Source organism: Nomascus leucogenys, chromosome 2 (assembly GCF_006542625.1).
Source record: "Nomascus leucogenys isolate Asia chromosome 2, Asia_NLE_v1, whole genome shotgun sequence".
Lineage (NCBI taxonomy): Eukaryota > Metazoa > Chordata > Mammalia > Primates > Hylobatidae > Nomascus > Nomascus leucogenys.
Window position 1 is genome coordinate 19,297,381 of NC_044382.1, and position 22,657 is coordinate 19,320,037.

Genomic DNA, 22,657 nt, shown 5'->3' on the forward strand with positions numbered 1-22,657 from the left:
ATAATTTTTTATTTTAATCAGTATATTGAAGAGATATCTTCACTTCTATGCTTATTGCAGCACTACGCATAATAGCCAAGACTTAGAAGCAACCTAAGTGTCCATTAACAGATGAATGGATAAAGAAAATGTGGTACATACACACAACAGAGAGCTATTCAGACATAAAAAAGAATGAGATCCCGTCATTTCCAACAACATGGACAGAACCAGAGGTCATTATGTTAACTGAAACAAGTCAGATACAGAAAGACAAACATCACGTGTTCTCACTTATCTGTGGGAGCTAAGAATGAAAACAATTGAACTCATGGAGACAGAGGTAGAAGGATGGTTACCAGAGGCTGGGAAGGGTAGTCAGTGTGGATAGTTACTGGGTACAAAAAAATAGAAAGAATAAATAAGACCTAGTGTTGGCTAGCACAACAGTGACTATAGTAAAATAATAATAATAATTGTTCATTTTTAAATAACTAAAAGAATAGAATTGGATTACTTGCAACACAAAGGATAAATGTTTGAGGTGATGGATACCCCATTTACCCTGGTGTGATTGTTATGCATTGCATGCCTGTATCAAAATATCTCATGTACCTCATAAATATATACACCTACAATTTACCCACAGACATGAACATGTTTTGGTCTCCCCCATCCCACCCCTGCAAAGCCTTCACCATTTTTCGAATCAAATCTAACCAACAGGCAAACCTGGCTTCAGACCCCATTTCTAATTATTAGCTGTGAAAATGCAAGAGCCTTGTTTCATTTGATTTCCTGGGGCTGCTGTTACAAAGTACCACAAAGGGTGGGGGTGCTTAAAATAACAGAAATGTATTCTCTGACACTTCTAAAACCAAAAGTCCAAAATCAAGGTGTTGGCAGGGCCATGCTCTCTCTAGAGGCTCGCAGAGAGAACCCATTTCACACCGTTCTCTTAGCTTCTGGTGTTGCCAGAAGTCCTTGGCATTCCTTGGCTTATAGATGCGCCGCTGCAGTCTCTGTCTCCATCATCACAGAGCATTCACCTGTGCGTCTGTGTCCTCATGTGGCATTCTCCTCTCTATGTGCACCTGTCTCTGTATCTCTTCTCTTCCTAAAGGATAACATTCATATCAGATTAAGGGCCTGCCCTGCTCCAGTATGACCTCATCTTAAATCACATCTGGATTACATCTGCAAAGACCCTATTTCTAAATGGGGTCACATTCACAGGTACCAGGGGTTAGGACTTTGACCTGTCTTTTTGGGGTACACGATTCAATGAACAACACAGGGTCAGTGTGAGGATTTGACAATCCACTGTGTGCAAATGCTCCAACATCTCAAAGAGACTCCTTTTATAGTCTCTGCTGGCATCTTGGCCACTAGATCTCTGCTTGCCCTTATGGCTGACACCGGCCATCTCTGGCAGTTCCCATCACCCCCAGACTTGCCAGCTGCAGGGCATGTGACTCAAACTAGAAATGCACAAGAGACGACTCCCTATGGAGCAAGCTTAGCTACTGGGGGACTCAAAACGGGAAAAAAGCAGAGAGGTGTTTGCCCTCCTGTAGAGCCCTGCTCAGGGGGCAGAGGTCCGTAAGACCTCTTTGGGACTGTCCAGCAAGATGGAGTAGCCTACAGGGCTGCTGCAGAACTGTGGTCACAACAATAATGCATTCCTTCGCGTTACTCTCCTCCTTCACCACCACACGCCTTTTACCTCGTGCCTTCTTCCCTGAGGTCGCACTCCTGCCCTGGTTTGAGCACACGATCCCTCAGATTTGCTTGTCTAGAGTATCTGGACTAAGATATTCAATAAAGGGAAGTTCTATTACCTTTCCAGATTCCACCAAACGACATCACCTCCACCCCACTCCGACCCCAGTTACTTCATGCTCCCAGGGCACCCTGAACACTTACAGCTATAGTAGCACTTAGCAGATCATAATTACTTGCTTCCCTGCCTGTCTCCCCCACCAGTCTGTGGCCCCTGCCATGAACTGCACTCTCTTCATGCTGTATCCCAGCACCTGGATGGACCACATTCTATTCCTCACTCTGCCCCTGGCATCCAGCCCTCAGATATTTGATAAGTGACTTGCTGTGATTCAAGTAGCTAGGATCTGCTGACACAGGAGGAGGGTGTCTATAAAATCTCTCCCACTCACTCCCACCCTGACCCTGAGATAATGCTTTTCTATCAGCTTAATGATGCCAGAAACCATCTTTTCCAGGAGGCAAAAATCATAATAAGAGATAAGATTTAAAAGCAAATATTGCTAAAAGAGAAAGCGTAAGCCCTTGAATTGTAACGAAGGTGTAAATGACTGATAGAATGGTTCTTTTCTGATAGGGGCTGGGGAGTCATGGGGTGGTGGAGGTAGGGGGACAAAGGTGGGACAGAGGTGGCCAGCCCAGGACATTTTATTCTCACATAGAATCAACACCATGCTGCCAGCCAAAGAGACAGCTACCTTCTGGGGGCAATCTGAGGGGTGAAAAGTGCCTCTCCCCCAAGTTAGCTCTGCCATTGATCTGCTGTGTGCCCCAAACTCCCACCCCTCCATGGATCAAGTATGCAATGCAATAAAAGAAAACTCATGAAGCCAGAGTACCTGGTTTTCCTGCTGGCATTTCCACCTGCTACTGTATGACCTTGGGTGAAGCCTTTATTCACCCTCTCAGTTTCTTTAAACATAACATTAAGATGATGATGACAATGACGATGATACAATTCTCTGGTTTATTTACAGGGTCATTGGAAAAATCAAAAAAAGTCACATGTATGAAACTGCCTCCCAGTATGTAAAGTGATTTATACATATAAGGCATGTATGTATGTGTTGAATGTATGTGTTTGAGACATGGTCTCTCTCTGTTGCCCAGGCTGAAGTGCAGTTGTGTGGTCATAGTTCACTGTAACCTTCAACTCCTGGGCTCAAGCAACCATCCTGCCTTAGTCTTCTGAGTAGCTGGGACTACAGCTGGGAGCCACTACGCATGGCTAAGTTTTTTGTATTTTTTGTAGAGACAGGATCTCACTATGTTTCCCAGGCTGGTCTCCAACTCCTGGGCTCAAGCAAACCTCCCACCTCAGCCTCCCAAAGTGCTGGCATTACAGGTGTGAACCACTGTGCCCAGCCAAGATAGTTATTATTTTTAGAACTGTGGTGAGGACCTTTTTTCTTAGAAACCTGGAGCTCTCAGGGAGGGGAAAGTCAAGGGGCAGAAATCCAGCTCTCCCTGTGTGCCTCTCGACCACTCACCCCCATGGGCGCTATTCTGCATCTAGGGTTCTGGGCACTAGGAGTCTATCTGCCCCTCAGGTGAAGGGCAGCTGTCACTATTCCCCCTGTGTACTGTCACTCAAAGCTCCTGTTCCTAGCCCCCACAACCCCAGGAGTATCTGAGATCTAGGCCTTTCTCCCAGAGTCAACGGGCTCCCTCAAAATGACTAAAACTCTGCCTGAATTGGAAGCTATGGAGCACTCAGTTCGCACCTCGGCTTTAACTTGTCGGTGCGTTTGCTAGACATAGGCTTTCCTCTTTGGGGGAAAGTTTTAATGAAGAAATCTGAAAAGTGAATAGGACCACAGTGTAAAACCAGAAAAGTAAAAGCCACGGCAGTGTCTCCTCCCAGGGAGGGTTTCTGTTCTCTGCACGAAACACCCTGAAATCTAGACTTTTCCTTTCTAACTCTGCATTCCTCCTTGCGCACTGCCATTTCTGCACTTTCAGTGAGTCAAGGAAGTTACAAAAGCCTGCCCAGGTTCAAGGGGAGGGAACACAGACCCCTGCTTCAATGCAGGTGTGTCTCATTATAAAAATGTCCCCAGTGTAAGAGCAGCGTGGAGGATGGGCTGTATGTTGGTGTGCTATCTCTGGAAAATACTAACTGCCATACTAGCTCTTTAATGAGGGGGAAGAAATGTTCATTAAAAACTATTAACTCAGGCTAAAATATAAAACAGAAAATAGTGAATTATTATAAACATTCATACCACAAGAAAACAGCATGCTTGCCCAAGGATCCCCTTAGAATACATTTTGATAATGATAATAACAATTTGCTAAGAGCTTCCCAACTATAAAATGTCTCCCCATCATTACCTCCTTCCATCCAGCAATGCTGTGAAGCAAATATATCCACTTCCCTGTTAGGGAGATGGAGGTCCACAGCAGTACCTCACCCTGACTCACACGTTTGTTAGTGTGAGTTGTGAGACTGAACCCAAGGCTTCTGACTCTAATTATGGGTTTCTGTCCACATTTGACCAGCAACCAGTTTGAGTGATATTTAGGATCTGTTTCATAGAGTTCGAAAGTCAATACAAAATGTTCAGTCTAGTGATCTGGCTGTGGCTTTACCACAGTTTGAGTCTGAGCAAATCACTTTCTGAGTGTCGGTTTCACCGTCTGTAAATGCAGAAGATTGCACTAGAGGAATTGAAACTTTTTCCATTTAAAGAAAAATGTAAGCAATCACACCCTTTCTCCAGGCAAAATCTTATATGAGGATTCCTACTCTATGAAACATCTGTTCAAAAATAGAGCTGCCTTACCCACCAAAGCTAAACATGCAGCCACCTAGTAACCCTGCAATACCACTCTGGGTATACACCCAACAGAAATGTGTTCATTTTTCCCCAAAAAGGCTGTGCAAGAGTGTTCATAGCAGCTATGTTCATAACACCAAAATGTGGAAACAACCCGAATGTCCATCAAAAGCAGAAAAGCTAAATAAACTCTGGTATAGTCACACAACAGAATACTACACAGCAATGAAAAAGGGTGGATGGCTCCTACATGCAAGAACATGGATGAATCTCCCAGACATAATTTCGAACAAAAGAAGTTAGACACAATGAATGCATGCTCTATGATTCCATTTATATGAGTTCAAAAACAGATAATATGAAAATGGTGGTTCTCTTTGGTAACAGCACTGATGGGAAAAAACCAGAGAGAGCTTACTGGGACTTTGGAAATATTCTTTATCTTGATCTGTGGTTACACGGGTGCATAAGTTTATAGAAACTCATCAGGCTTTATTTTATTTTATTTCATGTATCTTTTGAGACAGGGCCTCACTCTGTCACCCAGGTTGGAGTGCAGTGACACAATCAAAGCTCACTGCAGCCTCAACCTCACAGGCTCAAGTGATCCACCCACCTCAACCTCCTAAGTAGCTGAGACTACAGGCATGAGCCACCATGCCCAGCTAATTTTTGTATTTCTTGTAGAGATGGGGTTTTGCCATGTTGCCCAGACTGGTCTTGAACTCCTGAGCTCAAGCTATCCACCCACCTCAGCTTCCCAAAGTGCTGGGATTCCAGGCATGCATCACCATGCCCAGCCCCATCACATGAATTGAGATTCATGTGCTTTATTATATATAAGCTGTACCTCAACAACAACAAAAAGGGTAAAAAGAGAAATGGAATGACTTTGGTTGATGCACACCAGAAGGTCTTGAAGACCCTTTTGCTCAGCCTCCATCCCACTGCCTCTATCCATTCATACCCTTGAAGGACTCTAAGCTTCCATATGTACAGTTTAAAAGACCATCAGACTAGACCATGTCTAAGGAACTCCCAGCCCTGACGGTCTGTGATTCACCTTTGGGATTCAGATTCAAATGCCTTTCCCTAGAAACCATCTGATATGGTTTGGATCTGTGTCCCCCGCAAATCTCAGGTTGAATTGTTATCTCTAATGTTGAAGGTGGGGCCTGATGGGAGGTGATTGGATCATGGGAGCAGTTTCTCATGAATGGTTTAGCACCATCCCCTTGGTGCTATTCTCATGAGAGTGAGTGAGCTTTCACAAGATCTGGTTGTTTGAAAGTGTGCAGCACCTCCTCCCCTCACTCTCTTTTGCTCCTGCTCCTGCCCCATGAAATACCTCACTCCCTCTTTGCCCTCTGCCATGATTGGAAGCTTCCAAAGGCCTCCCCAGAAGCAGAAGCTGCTTTGCTTCCTGTACAGCCTGCAGAACTGTGAGCCAATCAAACCTCTTTTCTTTATAAATAACCCAGTCTCAGGTGTGCCTTTATAGCAGGGCAAGAATGGACTAAGACATCATCCTACAGATGACAACTGTTTCAAATGTCCAAATCCCCGCTCCATGGTTACCTTATCTCACCCTGTTCGTCACCTTCTTCCCCACCCTTCAATGCCCAAAGCCCACACACTGACCCCAGGACCACAGCCTCCTACTCAACCCTCCTTAAGCATCACCATCTGCTCCCAAAGTCTCACAGGTCCCCTGCAAGCTTACCTACTGGTGTAAGCACAGGCTCCAGAGCTCACCCATCTAGGTTCAGATGCTGGCTCCTCTACTTGTAGCTGGATGTGCTTTTTATTTATACATTGAGGTTGACTAATGATACATACAATTGAATTGTTAGGAAGATTAAGATAGTACCATGGAAAGCAATTCGCACAGTGTCTGATGCATCCTAAGTGCTCAAGAAGTGTTAGCTAGTGTTCTGATCATTGTTATCTGTCCCCCTTCTGTTCTATTATCACACACTCATGGCTCAAAGAGAGACAACAGCTTTTTAAAAATTAACAATAGGCCAGACGTGGTGGCTCACACTTGTAATCCCAGGCAGGACTTTAGGAGGCTGAGGTGGGAGGATCACTTCTTGAGCCCAGGAATTTGAGGCTAGCCTGGGCAACATAGTGAAACTCCATCTCTATTAAAAAAAAAAAAAATTAGCCAGGCATGGTGGCATGCACCTGTCGTCCCAGCTATTTGGGAGGCTGAGGTAGCAGAATGGCTTGAGCCCAGGAGGTTGAGGCTGCAGTGAGCCAAGGCCATGTCACTGCACTCCAGCCTGGGCGACAGAGAGAGTCCCCGTCTCAAAATAATAATAATAACAATAACAATAATCAGTAGAGTGTTTACCACAGCTGTGCTGGACATCCTCCTCACAGCTTTTTTTGAGTAGACTTTGCATTGTGTGCCCAAAGTCACACAAATGATCAAGGCTGAAGTCAAAATTTAAATTCAAGCCCTACTGACTCCAAAGCCCATAGTCTGAGCCTCCATGCTATTTGCTTAAGAAACCGTGTAACGCAGTTGATGTAGAGGGTACTTAATCTACAGGAGTGAGCATCTGCTGGGGCCACTGGTGTGATCCAAAGAATTTAGAATCAGACAGATCTAGGTCCAAATCCTGGGCTATGTGCTTCATCAGCTGCGTGGACTTACACTCATTGCCTTAACTGCTCCAAGCTTCAGTCAGCTCACCTGTAAATTGAGACGCCATTGTGGAAGGCATTAAATGAACTTCATAATGTAGCCAAAACTTTATAAAAGCTAATCCTGGGGATTTCCAGCATCAGGTGATACAGATGGAGAGTGATTTGAGGAAGGGAGTATATACTTCATCCATGCTTCACCCAGATCTCCCTCCAGTTCAAAACAGAACCCTTTACCCAAGGACAGCCCCTCCTAAGACTGGGGACTTTTTAAAAAAATCAAATGATGCCTAAGTTGCAAATATTAACTTTGTGGTCTGGTCTCTCTTCCTCTGTTGTCAGTTTTAAAATAGTTGCTAAAAACTAACATCCCCCTCACCCTATCTTCCCCTTCTTGTTTGCAAGACAGAGCCTATTAGAGAATTCAAGGCAGTTTTGCTTTCAAATGGCCCATCTTTCTGATTCCCTCTTCTTTCTCAGCCTGAGCTCAGCATGACTTTCCCTCCCTATCTCATTCTCCTCTACACACACAGCTATGCCATACATGAGGGCAATTCGGGTGACACCCTAGACTCTCTGATTTTACAACTCCCAGTTTGCAGCAAGAAGCAGGTAGTGAAGTGGATTCTCAAAGGGAATCAGAAGGGGAAAATAATTTGGCCATCAATGTGAGTAAAAAACCCCAGACACTCATATACACCCCATCTAAACATAATCCTTCGCCACCCCCAAGAGGTAAGTGAGGCAGTCCTGTTCTCTTGCTTACTTCCACATAACTTGCTACAAAGTCTTTTGGCGACACTCCCTTTGTCGCCTTTAATGTGTTGCCTTTAATGACCCACATAATGAGATTGCACCTCTCCAGGCCTGAATAAATGTCATCCTGTGAAGTGGGCATCTTCAAGGAGCTGGGAAAAGCACAACCTTCCTGGAAGGGCATTTTGGCTAAGAACTAAGTCTTTAAAAAAGGCTGATACCCAATAACTACAACTGTACCTAGTTTATCAAGGAGTCTCAGCTTACCACTGTTTCAAACACAAAATTGCCACCCCCTGTGTGTTCTCAAATCCTGTTTAACAGTGCTTGACATCACCTTAGTGCAATTCCATTTATTTCCAGTTATTAAGGGTTATTCAGTGACATTTTTGTTTCTGTAGGACTCAGTCCCATGCATTTCAAAACTTGAAACTTGTTTTCACGTAATGACTCTCTTGCTTACCATGCTCAAACACATACACAAACCTAGACTTGAGTTTCTAAGCTGCTTAAAGGTTGTAGGGGAAAGAGGATTGTCTCTTCTCACCATGCCATCTCCTATGCACATGCCCTCTGATGTTGGGGCAAGATGGAAAGAGGGAAGGACAGAGGTGTTTCCTCATTTAGCTGCTTATGATGAGGAGCTGATCATTTTTATTTCACTGGTCCCTGGTTCCTGGATAATGCAGACTGGGCTTTGACTCCTGCTGTGTGGCTCCTTCATGGGGCTCATCCATTGGGTTCTTTGGAGAATGTTGTAGGGCCATCCCCTGCATATTCACCTACATGGGTGGCCTGGCTAGGGCTCCAGCTGCTTCCTTTCCTTTTCCTCCCCAACCACAGTCTTCCCCACATTTTCCTTCTACCAGGGGCATCTCATCCAGTGGGCAACCCACTTGGGGAATAATGGCAGAACAGCTCAAGTCCCACTTCCTAAGGTGTTCCCTCGACCCAGGGGAAATGTATGTGTCCCTGACACACCTGAGAAGCCACAGACCCCTATATCCATGTCCTAAGCAGCATCAGGTGCTCCTGCTGGTCCAAGACTCAAAAACCATCAAAGGAAAGATAACAGACCCCAAATTAATGGAGTCAACACTGCAGGAATAGGAATCCCACTTGTCAAATAATTCTCTTTGGGCCACTCTCTCTTGGTTTTAGGGAAGGAAAATACCCACACCTCCTTCTTCTCTCTTATGGGGAAGTGATGAGAAAAGCCCTATACTAAGGAATTAGTAAATGAATAAGTTCTATGGATGTATTCACAGAGTTGATGGGTTATTTTAATCATATGATATGTTAAATGAAAAGAGCAGTGTAGTAGATTGCATTTTCCAACATGGCAGAAACATCACCACCCATCTCACAGGCTTTCATTACAATGTGACCTTGACAATCCTCCTATCAAATGATGGGGTCTTTGCCACCTCCCCTTGAAGCTGGGCATATCTTAGTGTCTGCCTCAACCAAGAATAGTGCAGAACTAGCATTATGTGACTTTCAAGGCTGACTCATTAAAATGCCATGCACTTTCACCTTGCTGTCTTGAGGTGCTCACTCTTGGGACCCAGCCACCATGCTGTGACGAGGCCCAAGGCACCACATGGACAGGCCATGAGTAGGTATTTCAGTGGATGTCCCCAGCTGACATCTCAGCTGATGACTTACATCAACTGCCAGGCACGTAAGTGATAACCCTCTTAATAATTCTAGCCCTCACCCACGAAGCCATCCCCAACCTCTGTATCTCCCCATTTCAGGCCCCAGACATCATGGAACAGAAACAAGTGATTCCACCATGACCCTCTCAAATCCCTGATCTGCAGAATCTGTAAGCATAATAAATTGTTGTTGATTAGCCTGTAAGTTTGGAATGATTTGTTATGCAGCAATAATAACTGAAACAAACAAGATACCAAATTGTCCATAGAACATAATCCATGTATTTCATATATATATGGTAGGGTGGGAAATATTTGACACTGACTGCAGATGACTCTGTCTTCTAAGAGGAGAAGCATAGTTAATATCAATGAGAAAATAAATCTCTATCAGACTCTATTTCACTTACAAAGACTGGTGGAGAAGCACGAAGAAAATATGGGAATTTCAAAGCCTCCACTTTCTCTTCTTTATTAATAATGATTGAAACTCAGAGTTGGTGACCCTTGGTGTGAATGGTACTTAATAGTAGATATAGAAAGGAGGTCTAGGACTGCGTAGGGGCTGTAGAGCTAAACTGCCTTCTAGGATAAATGAGAGAATTTGAATGTTTTAAGGACAGAGAAGGCAAACAACAAGGTGGAAGGCTGGAATCTTCCAAGAAAAGTGGTCGGTGAGAAAGACATTCCCTACAGCAAGGCTGTTAAGGGACTTTTCAGGAGAGAAATATATAAGATCTAATTTTATCTCTTTTTTTAATTTTTAAACTTTTTTTCTTCCTTCTAAGGAAAACAACACTAATACAATCTAATTTTAAACTTGGCATTTTTATGATTTTTTAAAATCTCTGCTGAGTCCCCACACTTTGAGTAAAGTTTGCTACATGTCCATTTCTTGGGAGAAGGGCCTGATGGGAAAAAAAACACACAGGCCAAGTTTGACATGAAGCTCAGTGCCTTGCAAAGGCAGAGCAGGGTGCCATCCCTTCATGTGAGACTGTGAATTCAGAGCTCCTCGGGGGTGGACACCTAGAGCCAGAACAAACCACGGGACTGTCAGCCCCAGGGATGGCGGGACTCTCAGTGAGCATGCTGGACTTCCTACAGAAAACAGGAGAAAGAGCTTAAGTCACTATTGTTTAAATCTCAAAGTACAGGGCCACCTCAACTGCTGTTTTAATTATAAACAATGGAGTGGCTTCTTGAGTGGCATCTTGCACAGAGGTTAGCTCACCAAGTCAGCACGCCAGGTAAAAAAGTCAAAAGTCAAAATGCCCTTGAAGTCCCTTAGCAGAATGCTATATGGGAGATGGCCATTTCTCAGTAAGTTTTGCCATGGCCACTGTGTCCCTAACTGTTCAGTTAATCCTTGACTCTTAGTTTGACAGTCAGCTGAAGCAGCTGGTTTCAGTGAGAGACTATGTCAAACCAAAAATACATCTTTTTAAACTGAAACCCAGAATGTCCACGGTAAGATGTTTACAAGCTGAAAAGCTCCCTGGAACTGAGGTCCAAGGGAAGAACAGAAGATTCTCTCCCACTCCGATCTCACACGTACTCCCAGGCAGCTACTTACTCCGTGGAATGGTAAACAGAATCACTCACACTTTAGATTCTCTCTTTTCTTTCCTCTTCTCTCTCATGCTTGCAGAATTGAACTTTATTGGATGTATGACATGGCACTCTAGAAAAATATTAAAAATACTTATGTTAGGCAAAAATACTGGAAGGGAATATACCAACATCTTAGCAGTGGCAGTCTTTAGATACTCTATTATTCACATTTTTTACAATATGCACATAAAATTTCTATCATGGTGAGTACCCCATTGGGTAGTTGTAGGGATTAATAGTACTTAAAACAGCGCATGCACAAACAGTAGGCCCTCAGTATACTTTATCTCATTATAATCAGGAAAGAACAAAGTTTACCTCACTCCTGTGAGTAGGAAAGCGAGGCGGAGGAGATGGCGGTCTACCTGCCAGGGAGTCCCCTCCCAACCCTGTAAACCTGCAGGAGGCTTTCATTACCTGCCCACTCATGACTGGGATGTTTTGTTGAGTGAGGATCCTGCAGGATTATATTGGCCAGGTGTCAAGAAGGAGAAAACCCCAACAAAGATTGAGAAAATTAGGAGAAAATGGGAAGGTAGAAAGTGGAGGCTAGGAGTAACAAAAATTTGCAGGAGTCTTATCGATGCTGTCATACAGGGCCAGGAACAGTTCTGAGTAGGACTCCCCCTTGGAGCAACAGAAGGAAGGCTGGCTGGGATTAGGCTTTGACAGACCTGGGATCTGAATTCCAGCTCTGCCCCTTGAACAAATGACTTAATTTCCCTTTGCCTCAGTTTCCACATCTAGAAAATGAAGGCTGATCATAACATCTACCCTATCAAGATGTTGTAATAATAGGTACTATATCTGCAGAGTGCTTTAGCACGGTGCCCGGCACATAATGAAATCTCAGCAAATGTTAACCATTGTTATTATCTGCACCCTGAAATTCCCAAATAATTGCCTGTGGTTTCTGGGCACTTGAACTGATTCTGTGTGTTTCTATTTACAGACATAGAATACTCTGTTGTTTAGGAGCATATCTTTGCAATGCAAATTGAAATGTGTTACCATCTATCTAACTGGCTAGTAATGGTGCCTGATATTGGTGAAAACGTGGGGAAATGGACATATCCTGCCCTGCTAATGGGAATGCAAACGGCTTAATCTCTGGGAAGACTGATTTGACAACATGTGTCAGTCCCTTAAAGGTGACCATGTGGGGACAAGTAGGTGGGCAGAGGGAGCCAGGTAGTGGCAAGGGGTTGAGCAGAGGTGGGGGCAGGATGGCTGACAGAGGTGAAATGCAGAAACTAGGATGGATCTTGTGGAATCAATATATCTCTAAGGAGTCCCAGAAATTCCAGGGGGAGGGCATATTATAAAATACATGGTCGAACAAATCAAGGCTGGGATTATTATATGAGTGTTAGAGAGAATGCTAATCCTTTAAGACTGGAGACACCAAAGAAAAGTACTTCCACATGCCGACTGCATATCCTTACCTGAAGTCTCAGAGGCATCTCTAATTTAGCACACCCACAATAGGCCTACCAACTTACCACACCTCCCACTCAAACTGTTCATCTCTCAACATTCCACTCAAAAGAAAAAAAGGCACCACCACCAACCTGGTTGTTCAAGCTCCAACTTAAGGAGTCATCCTTGATCTCTGCTTTCCTTTTACCATCACTACCAAGGACATCACATCCAATCCCTCAACACGTCCTGTTTCTTCTGCTTCCAGAACAGATCCCAAATCCAACCACTTCTCACAGTCTCCACTGTGATGTTTGATCTTGGTACCCACCTGGACTACTGAAATAGCTATATATATATAGTCTCACTTTGTCACCCAGGCAGGGGTGCAGTGGCATGATCATAGCTCAATGAAGCCTTGAACTCCTAGGCTCAAGTGATCCTCCCACCTCAGCTTCCTAAGTAGTTTGGACTAAAGGCACGTGCCACCACATTCGGCTAATTTTTTGTGTTTTTTTAAGAGACAGAGTCTTGCTGTGTTGCTCAGGCTCATCTTGAACTCCTGGCCACAAGTGATCCTACTGCCTCAACCTCCCAAGTAGCTGGGATTATATTCACAAGCCACTGTGCCTGACAACCTTGCCTATCATCTTCCTCTTCTACTCTTATCCCTTTCGAACCATTCTACAGGTAACAGCTTGAACACCCTTTTAAAAATAGAAGCAATTGTCCAGTCATTCAATTGACCAGATTAAAACTCATTGATTTCTTTATGTTGTCCACCTCATTCCCTTTGTCTGCCATGCATTTCCCCTTGACTACTAACCTACAGTCAACAGGCCTTCTCTCTGTATCCCTAACACAGCATACTCAGGGTTCTCTGGCTGGAGTGCTTCTTCTTTGGCTCTTCTCAACATCCAGGTCTCTCCTCAAAGGGTCTTCCCTCACCAGACTAGCCACAGGCACCGCTCTAGTCACTATCACAATACCTTGTTCTACTTCATTCGTAGCACTTATCTCCATCTGAAATTCTTTTGTTTGTTTACTTGTATATTGTTTACATGTCCCCCACCAACACACATACACAGGACTAGAATATGAGCTTTGTGAGGGCAGAAGCCTGCTTGCCTTGCTCACTATTTATCCTCAGCACTTCATACATGGTAAATGCTCACTAATTAATTGAAAAAAAAATCAATAAACAAATAGCTGGATCATACAAGTTTCTGGACCCTCACACTCCAGCTCCCTCTAGTCATTTATGACTTCAGTGTTGGTGGACAATGAAAGCAGAGAAGGGAGAGAGGAGCAGGCCACTGGTTCTGATGGAGAGATGAAGATAAAGGCTTCTTATTTAACCAAAGAGAAAGCCAGAGGGAAGCTCAGGGTTTGGTCTGGGCTTGCAGAGCAAGTTGATGGCAAATTGAAACACTAAGGCTTCTAATGCTTGGTGCTTGTCTAGGTAACTGCTCCAGATGTGTCTTGTCACCATCACGACAGTGATGCACAAAATGGTGCACAAAGAACTAAGTTCATCCCAAAGGAACTCCTCTTGTGACATCTGATCACATGGCATACAGGAAGTTGGTTAATTAATAAGCATTCAAATGATGAAGCGTTGAAATATTATGAGGCTGCCAGACACAGCTGAAACTTCCTTAACTCAGTATTTGCTATAGTTTGAATGTGTCCCCCAAAAAGCAAGCGTTGGAAATTTAATACCCAACTCAACAGTGTTAGCAGGTGGATCTTAACGAGAGGTGAGTACGCCATGAAGTCTATACCCTCATGAATGAATTAATGCCTTTATTGCAGGAGTGGGTTCCTTATAAAAGAGTACCTTTGGTCCCCTTTTCTCTCTCTTCCTCTCTGCCCTCCTGCCATAGGAAAATGCAGCCCCTCGATCTTGGACTTTCCAGCCTCCAGAAGCGTGAGCTGATAGATTTATGTTCATTATAAATTACCCAGTCTGTGGTATTCTGTTACAGCAGAACAAAACAGATTAAGAAAGAAAATTGGCACTAAGAGGTGGAGCTGTTACTATAAGAAATACCTGGAAATGTGGAAGCAGCTTCAGAACTATGTAATTAAACGAAGCTGAAAGAATTTGGAGGAGCAGGCTAGAAAAAGCCAAAATTACTTTAAGTGGACTTTGAGGATGATGCTGGTAAGGGCTCAGAAGAAGAGGAGAGCTATAGAGGAAGTCTGAACTTAAGCAATCATAATCAGAATGTTCATAGAAATATGAGCAGTAAAGGCCATACTGATTGGGCCTCAGATGGAAATGAAGAATATCTTATTGAAAACTGGAGTCACGGCCAGCCTTGTTAAGTGGCAAAGAATTTGGCTGAATTGTGTGCGTGCTCAAGAGCTTTACAGAAGGCAGAATTTAAGAGCAATGAACTAGGGTGTCTGGTAGAAGAAATATCTTAGCAAAATACTGAAGGAGCAGCATGGCTTCTCTTAACTGCATCGAGTAAAATGCAAGAAAAAGAAATTATTTCAAGACAGAATTTAAAATTAAAAGGGAAACAGATTTGGAGGACTCTCAAACTGGCTACATAGTAGAGAATAAAAAAAAGATTTTTTTTAAGAGAATAAAATTTTTTAGGAAACCAAGGGTGTGCCCAAAGGACCATTTGATAAGGAGATTAGCATGGATAGAATAAAGCTGGAAGTTATTCATCAGGACAAGGGGAGAATGACCCTAAAGGCACATGAGAGATTACTGATACAGCCCTTCCTATTGCAGGCTCAGAACGACAAGGCCTGGGAAAAGAAAATACATCAAAAGAAAGGCCTAGGGCATCCACGAGGCCTTGGCTCCAGGCCAGGTCAAGTCTCTGCTCTCTGAATTCTGGCACAGCACCCCAAGTGGCAAATCTTAGCAGTATCCATGTGGTGTTAAGTCTGCAGGTACACAGAATGCAAGAGTTGTGGGGACATGGCTTCTTCTACCTAGATTTCAAAGGATGTCTCAGATAGCCTGGAGGCCCAGGCAGAACTTTTCTCACGGGCAGAGTCACTGCAGAAAGCCCCCGCTAGGGCAATGCCCAGCTGAACTTTGGGATCAGAGCTGTTACAGAAAGTCCCTACTAGTCCTAGTGGGGCCATGAAGGTAAGGCCACCCCCAAGACCCCAGAACTGTAGAGCTACCACCATGAGATAACAGCCTGGGGGAGCTGCAGGCATGAGATTTCAACCCATGAGAGCTGCTGCATAGGCCTAGCTCTCCCTAACCACACCCCATAAAGCCATAGGGGCAGTGTTGCCCAAGGCGTTGGAGGCCCAAACCCCATCTCATTATACCCAAAGGTAGGACACTGAGTGAAAAAAAATATTATTCTTAAGCCTTAGGATTCAGTATTATTCACTGTATTGGGTTTTGAACTTGCCTGGGACTTGTTTCTCCATTCTTCTTTCCTATTTCTTCCATTTGGAATGGGGATGTCTATCTTATGCCTGTTCAACTAATGCATTTTGGAAGTAGATAATTTGTTTGATTTCACAGGCTGACAGCTCGAGGGGTTTTAACTCAGGATAAATTGTGCCTTGAGTCTCACCCATATCTAATTAAATGAGACCCTAAACTTTGAACTTTAAAATTGGTGCTGAAACAGTTAAGATTTTGGGGCTATTGGAATGGAATGAATGTAGTTTGCATGTGAAAAGGACATGAGTTTTGGGGGCCAGGTCCAGAATGCCTTGGTCTAAATGTGCCCTCCAAAATTGTTTGTTGGAAACTTAATCTCCAGTGCAACAGCATTTGGAGGCGGGGCCTAATGAGAGGTGATTGGGCCATGAGGGATGCACCTTTCATGAATAGATTAATATCATTATCACAGGAGTGGGTTTGCCATAAAAGGGTAAGTTTGGTCCCCTTTTCTCTCTCTCTCTCCCTCTCTTTGCCCTTCCACCTTGGGATGATGCAGTAAAAAGGCCCTTGCCAGATGTTGCCCCTCAATCTGGGACTTCCTAACTTCCAGGAAAGAGCCAATACATTTCTGTTCATTATAAATACCCATCTCGGGCATGTTGTAATAGCAGCACAAAATGAACTAAGATGGTATTCGAGGCATGCCACTCTTTATTCTCTTTCCAGATCTGAAATCGCCCACATTAATTTCCCCATCTGTACAATGAAAAGCAAATGATCAACAAAGTCTCTTCCAGCCCTGATGATTTAGAATGTTTCTCCTTGACACAAGTTTCTTCCCTCAGTCAAACTGATCTAATTACTGTCCTCCCTGTCCCCCACTACCATCTACATATAAGCCCCAAGACATTTGCCTTTGCTTATATTGGTTCTCTACCAATAATGCTGACATCTCCTCTCTGCTGTTTGAAATACTATGCAGCCTTCAATAGCCAATAGAATTTCCACTTCCCCTCTTCTTCCTTATTTTTTTCCAGCTGAAAAAAACTTGCCTTTTTAAATTATTATTATTTTTAGATGGAGTCTCACTCTGTCACCAGGCTGGAGTGCAATGGCACGATCTCGGCTCACTGCAATCTCCACCTCCCGTGTTCAAGCCATTCTCCTGCCTCAGCCTCCCGAGTAGTTGGGATTACTGACATGCGCCACCATACCCAGCTAATTTTTGTATTTTTAGTAGAGACAGGGTTTCACCATGTTGGCCAGGATGGTCTTGATCTGCTGACCTCAGGATCTGCCCGCCTCAGCCTCCCAAAGTGCTGGGATTACAGGTGTGAGCCACTGCACTCAGCCAAAAATTTCCCTTTTATAAACTCTTGGGGCATTTTCTAATTCAGGGATTGGTAAACTACAGCCTACAGGCCAAATGCAGGCCATTGGCCAAATCTGTTTGTTTTTTTAAGTAAAGTTTTGCTGGAACACACCCATGCCAATTCATTTACATACTGTCTCTGGCCGTTTTTTGCTATAATGGCTGGGTCGAGGGCATGTAACAGAAACAGTGCTGTGGCAGGACAGGTCTCCATTAGCCACCAGAGCAGTTAGCCGTTGCCAATACCTTATTGTCACTCTGATGAACATATAAGCAAAACATTAAAGAACTGGAGAAACTGGTGCCTTAGTACAAAGGTTAGAATGTAAAAACAAGTCCATTAAGACCCCACCTGGGCTTTCTCAGACTTTAGAGTTTAATTAAAATAATGGAGGTGTTCTAGCACACCTTGTACTAGGACCCACTTTAGATTAAGTAATTGTTCCAAGCCTCTGAAGTAATTTTCCAGACCCCAGGCCCCACATGCAGGCAAATCAGAGGCATTTAAGCCAGAGCAACTCCGTCCTGAATAGGGGCTAAATAAAGTAAGTCTAAGGCCTACTGTGCTGCATTCCCAGGAGGTTAAGGCATTCTTAGTCACAGGATAAGATAGGAGGTCCGCAGAAGATATAGGTAATCAAGACCCTGCCGATAAAACAGTCTGCAGTAAAGAAGCCGGCCCAAACCCACCAAAACCAAGATGGCAATGTGAGTGACCTCTGGTCGTCCTCACTGCTACACTCCCATCAGCACCATGACAGTTTACAAACATCATGGCAACGTCAGGACGTTACTCTACATGGTCTAAAATGGGGAGGCATGAATAATCCGTCCCTTGTTTAGCATGTCATCAAGAAATAACTATAAAAATGGGCAACCAGCCACCCTTGGGGCTGCTCTACTTAGGAGTAGCCATTCTTTATTCCTTTACTTTCTTAATAAACTTACTTTCACTTTACCCTATGGATTCGCCTCAAATTCTTTCTTCTATGAAATCCAAGAACCCTGTCTTGGGGGTCTGGATTGGGACCTCCTTCCAGCAACATAAACACTAGAGAAAAACCTCTAATTTTGAGTTGGTCTGGTGAGTTACTCCAACCTTCTCCCTGTAACCAGTTGCAGAAATAAACTCCCTTCTTTCCCAGTCTGTCTGCATCTCGTTATTGGACGGCGAGAACAGACAGCAGGACCTCGTTCTGTCCGGGAACAGTGTGGCTCATATACTGTTTAAATATTTACTATCTGGCCCTTACAAAAAAGTTTACCAACCTGTAGCTAATCTATGCTTCTCAAACAACAAGATCCAGGCTGAGATCCAATCAGGAGATACCTGAATCCACATGGTCAACGTTGTGTATCTTCTTGGAGCATCAATTTTACTAGAAGACTAGGAAGAAAAAATAGTTAACAGACTATACATGTAGACATTTAATAGACATTAAAGCAAATACATTTATATTATGGAGTAGAATCCAACATTTTGAATGAAATTGTGAGTTAAAATTCCAAATGTGACCAAAATTTCAAGCATAGGGAGGCCTCTACACATTGTTTCTGTTCCTTTACTGTTAAAAATATTTTCGTATAGCTGGGCGCGGTGGCTCACGCCTGTAATCCCAGCACTTTGGGAGGCCGAGGCAGGCGGATCACCTGCCGTCAGGAGTTTGAGAACAGCCTGGCCAACATGGTGAAACCCGTCTCTACTAAAAATACAAAAATTAGCCGGGGGTGGTGGTGTGCACCTGTAATCCCAGCTACTCGGGAGGCTGAGGCAGGAGAATCGCTTGAACCCAGGAGGCGGAGGCTGCAGTGAGCCGAGATCGTGCCATTGCACTCCAGCCTGGGGGACAAGAGCGAGACCTCTGTCTCAAAAATAATAATAATAATAATAATAATAATAATAATAAATAAGTGAAATATTTTTGTATAACATTTTAGAAAACACCCATGTATGCTATTTAATTTGTGGTGGAAGTGTTGCAGAATTTTGCTCCTTAGTTCAACTAAAACCGGGTTCTTGTCACACAACCAGGAAGAATGAGGCGCGCGGACACACTGAAGGGTGCTTAGAGAGGAATTTGTTGGGCAAAAAGGAAAAAAGGAAAAAAAAACTCTCAGCAAAGCAAGCAAGGATCCTGCCAGCGCTCCCATCTCACAGACTGAACACCATGCCACCACACAGAAAGAGGCCAGGCTCCTCCCTCCTGCAAACTGTGTGAACTCCTCCTGGCTCCACCCTATTCTTCCAGTGCGCAGGCCAGTCGGAGATTCTCCGGGGACCCCTTTTTATCTGCCTAGGAATTTGGCCATCTCAGAAGTACATTTCTTCTGAGTCTTTGTATTCTTGCCACTTCTGGCACGGTGCTTGACTATAAGAACTCCAGAAGGGCTGGCATTATTTATTAACATAAATCCTAAAAGGTCTTTACCTGTCAGAACGGCTTAGAAGAGTTCTGCATGTAGGCGGAGGGATACACCAGATGACTCGGCCTGCAGCGGTCTCATACTCTGTGGCTTATTAGTGCCTGGACTGTCACTATGGCAACAAAAAGTCTAATAAGATCTAGTTAAATTAATAATTTTCATAGCAATGTCATCACTAATATAAAATTCAAATTAGTTCTTCCTGAGCTGAAAACAGAAACAATCTTTATATGAATGAACTAGTGATAACCTCGTTGTTTTGTTTTTTGTTTTATTTGCCTTTTTCTTTTCCTTTAACTGATTTATGTATTTTGTAGGGGAATGGAGATATTAGAAAGTTTACCGTGTCCGTGACTACCGGCCCAACCACTATTACCATCCCACCGCATATCCCTCATCTCAAAGCATCTCCCTGACTTCTGAGGTCTGAACAATCACTATTACAACAGTGACCGCTGGGTTTTGTTGTCTGTTGTTATCTTTGTTTTGTTTTTGAATGCAAATGTGCCTAGGAAAGGGTAACATGTAAAGTTACCAATCTCTTCTTAAGACTCGGCAGATGGCTTTGGCATCGGTTGAGGGTGGGGTGAAGAAAGGCAGTCCCAGCCTCTGAAGCAGAGTCAGGTCTGAGGCCAAACTCCCAATTCTGCCACTGACTTGCTGAGCTACTCTCAGTGATTACTTGCCAATGATGCACCTTCATTTTTCTTTCCTGTAATATGAAAGCTGGAAACTAGGTGTTCTCCAAGAGCTTTTCCAGCTGTAAAGTTCTACAGTTCAAGGTAGCATAATTAGTGGAAAAATCAAGGGCACAACCACACGGATAGAAATTCAAAAAGATAAACCTTTGGGAAGCTAAGGCGGGCAGATAGCGAGGTCAGGAGATCGAGACCATCCTGGCTAACACGGTGAAACCCTTTCTCTACTAAAAATACAAAAAATTAGCGGGGCGTGGAGGCGGGCGCCTGTAGTCCCAGCTACTCAGGAAGGCTGAGGCAGGAGAATGGGGTGAACCTGGGAGGCGGAGCTTGCAGTGAGCCGAGCCGGCGCCACTGCACTGCAGCCTGGGAGACAGAGCGAGAATCTGTCTCAAAAAAAAAAAAAAGATAAACCTGATTGGAAAAGGTTAGTTACAGAATTACTTGTACAGCATAAAACCACTTTAACTTTTTAATTTAATTTTTGGAATAGGTAACATAGTCCATCCACATGGGCTATCTCAAAAAAATTAAGAAATATATTTAAAAGTCTTCTCCCATACCTCATACCACCCCTCTTTCCACATCCCACATGCAAAACTGCTATTAGGTTTTGCATGTAAACTTTCAGTTTCTTTACGCATATGCAAAAAAAATTAATACATAGGCTTATTTTCCCCTTCATTAGCACAAAATATAGCATGCTATATATATTCTTCTGCACCTTGCTTTTTTTTTTTCCACTTAACATGTATTTGAAAACTTTCCATATTAGTACAAAGAGCGCCTTCATTCTCATTTACAACTGCATACGATTCCGTTACAAGGATGCACCATACTTATTTAATCACTCCCTGTTAATGAATATGTGGACTGTTTCTGGTCTTTTTATTACAAGCAATACTGCAATGAATAACCTTGAACACATGCAGTTTTGAACATGTGTAAACATATACCTATCTATAAATAAATTATAAGAAATGGGATTTCTTTTATAATGTTGTGCATTTGCCATTTGCTTTTTTTTTTTTTTTTTTTTTTTTTTTTTTGAGGCAGGTTCTCACTCTGTTGCCGAGGCTGGAGCGCAATGGATCAATCATAGGTCATTGCAGGCTCAAACTCCTGGACTCAATCAATCCTCCCACCTCAGCCTCCCAAAAGTGCCAGGACTACAGGCATGAGTCACCACACGTAGACTTGTGCATTTGCATTTTTGATATATATTGTCAAATTGCCCTCTACAGAGATTATACCCATTTACTCACCCACAATCAAAGTTTAAGTGCCTCTTTCCCTCAGCCTCTTCTATACGCTGTTATCAAATCTTGGGTATGGACCGATTTGACAGATTTTTGAAATGCTATTTTTTTAGTGATTTTTTTTTTTTTTTTTTTTTTTTTTTTTTTTTTTTTAGAGACAGCATCTCACTATGTTGCCCAGGCTGGACTCTAACTCCTGGGCTCAAGCCATCCTCCCACCTCAGCCTCCTAAGTAGCTAGGGCTATAGGAATGCACCACTGCACCCAGCTTCAATGTGGTTTGAATTTTTATTACTCTTTTTTTAATGAATTAGGTGGTGAATCTTTTCTGATGGTTAATAGCCATTTGTATTTTTTTCTCTGTAAATTAATACTTTAAGCTCTTTCTCATATATGTAAATTTTCAAAACATGCATACTGATTGTTTATAGCCATGAACATGCATAATGAAGGGTGGAAGGGAAACTCTAACCTCAATTGAGAGGCTGCTGCTGGCAAGGATGGCAGGCGGGTGGGACAGGGCAGACAGCAGAGACACAAAGGGATTATCGATGAGGGGGTAACATTTTATTTCTTAAAAAAAAAGCACATGAAGCAAGAAAGAAAATTGAAAAAAAAAAAAAGGAAGCAAGGGAGGGAAAGAGAAGACAAGCTTTAAAATCAGTAAAGCTGGGCTTGAATCTCAGCCACAACACATGCTCTGTGGCCTTTCAAAGCTCTCATAACCTCTCTCGTTCTCAATTTCCGCATCTCTGGGATGTAGAGAATTTAATGACTAAAGATAATCCATGTAAAACCATGATTAGCACATCGTTGTTGCTAAACAGTCATATTACATTGTTAATTTGATTATTATTCCAATGTATATGATGTCTCAAGCCAAGA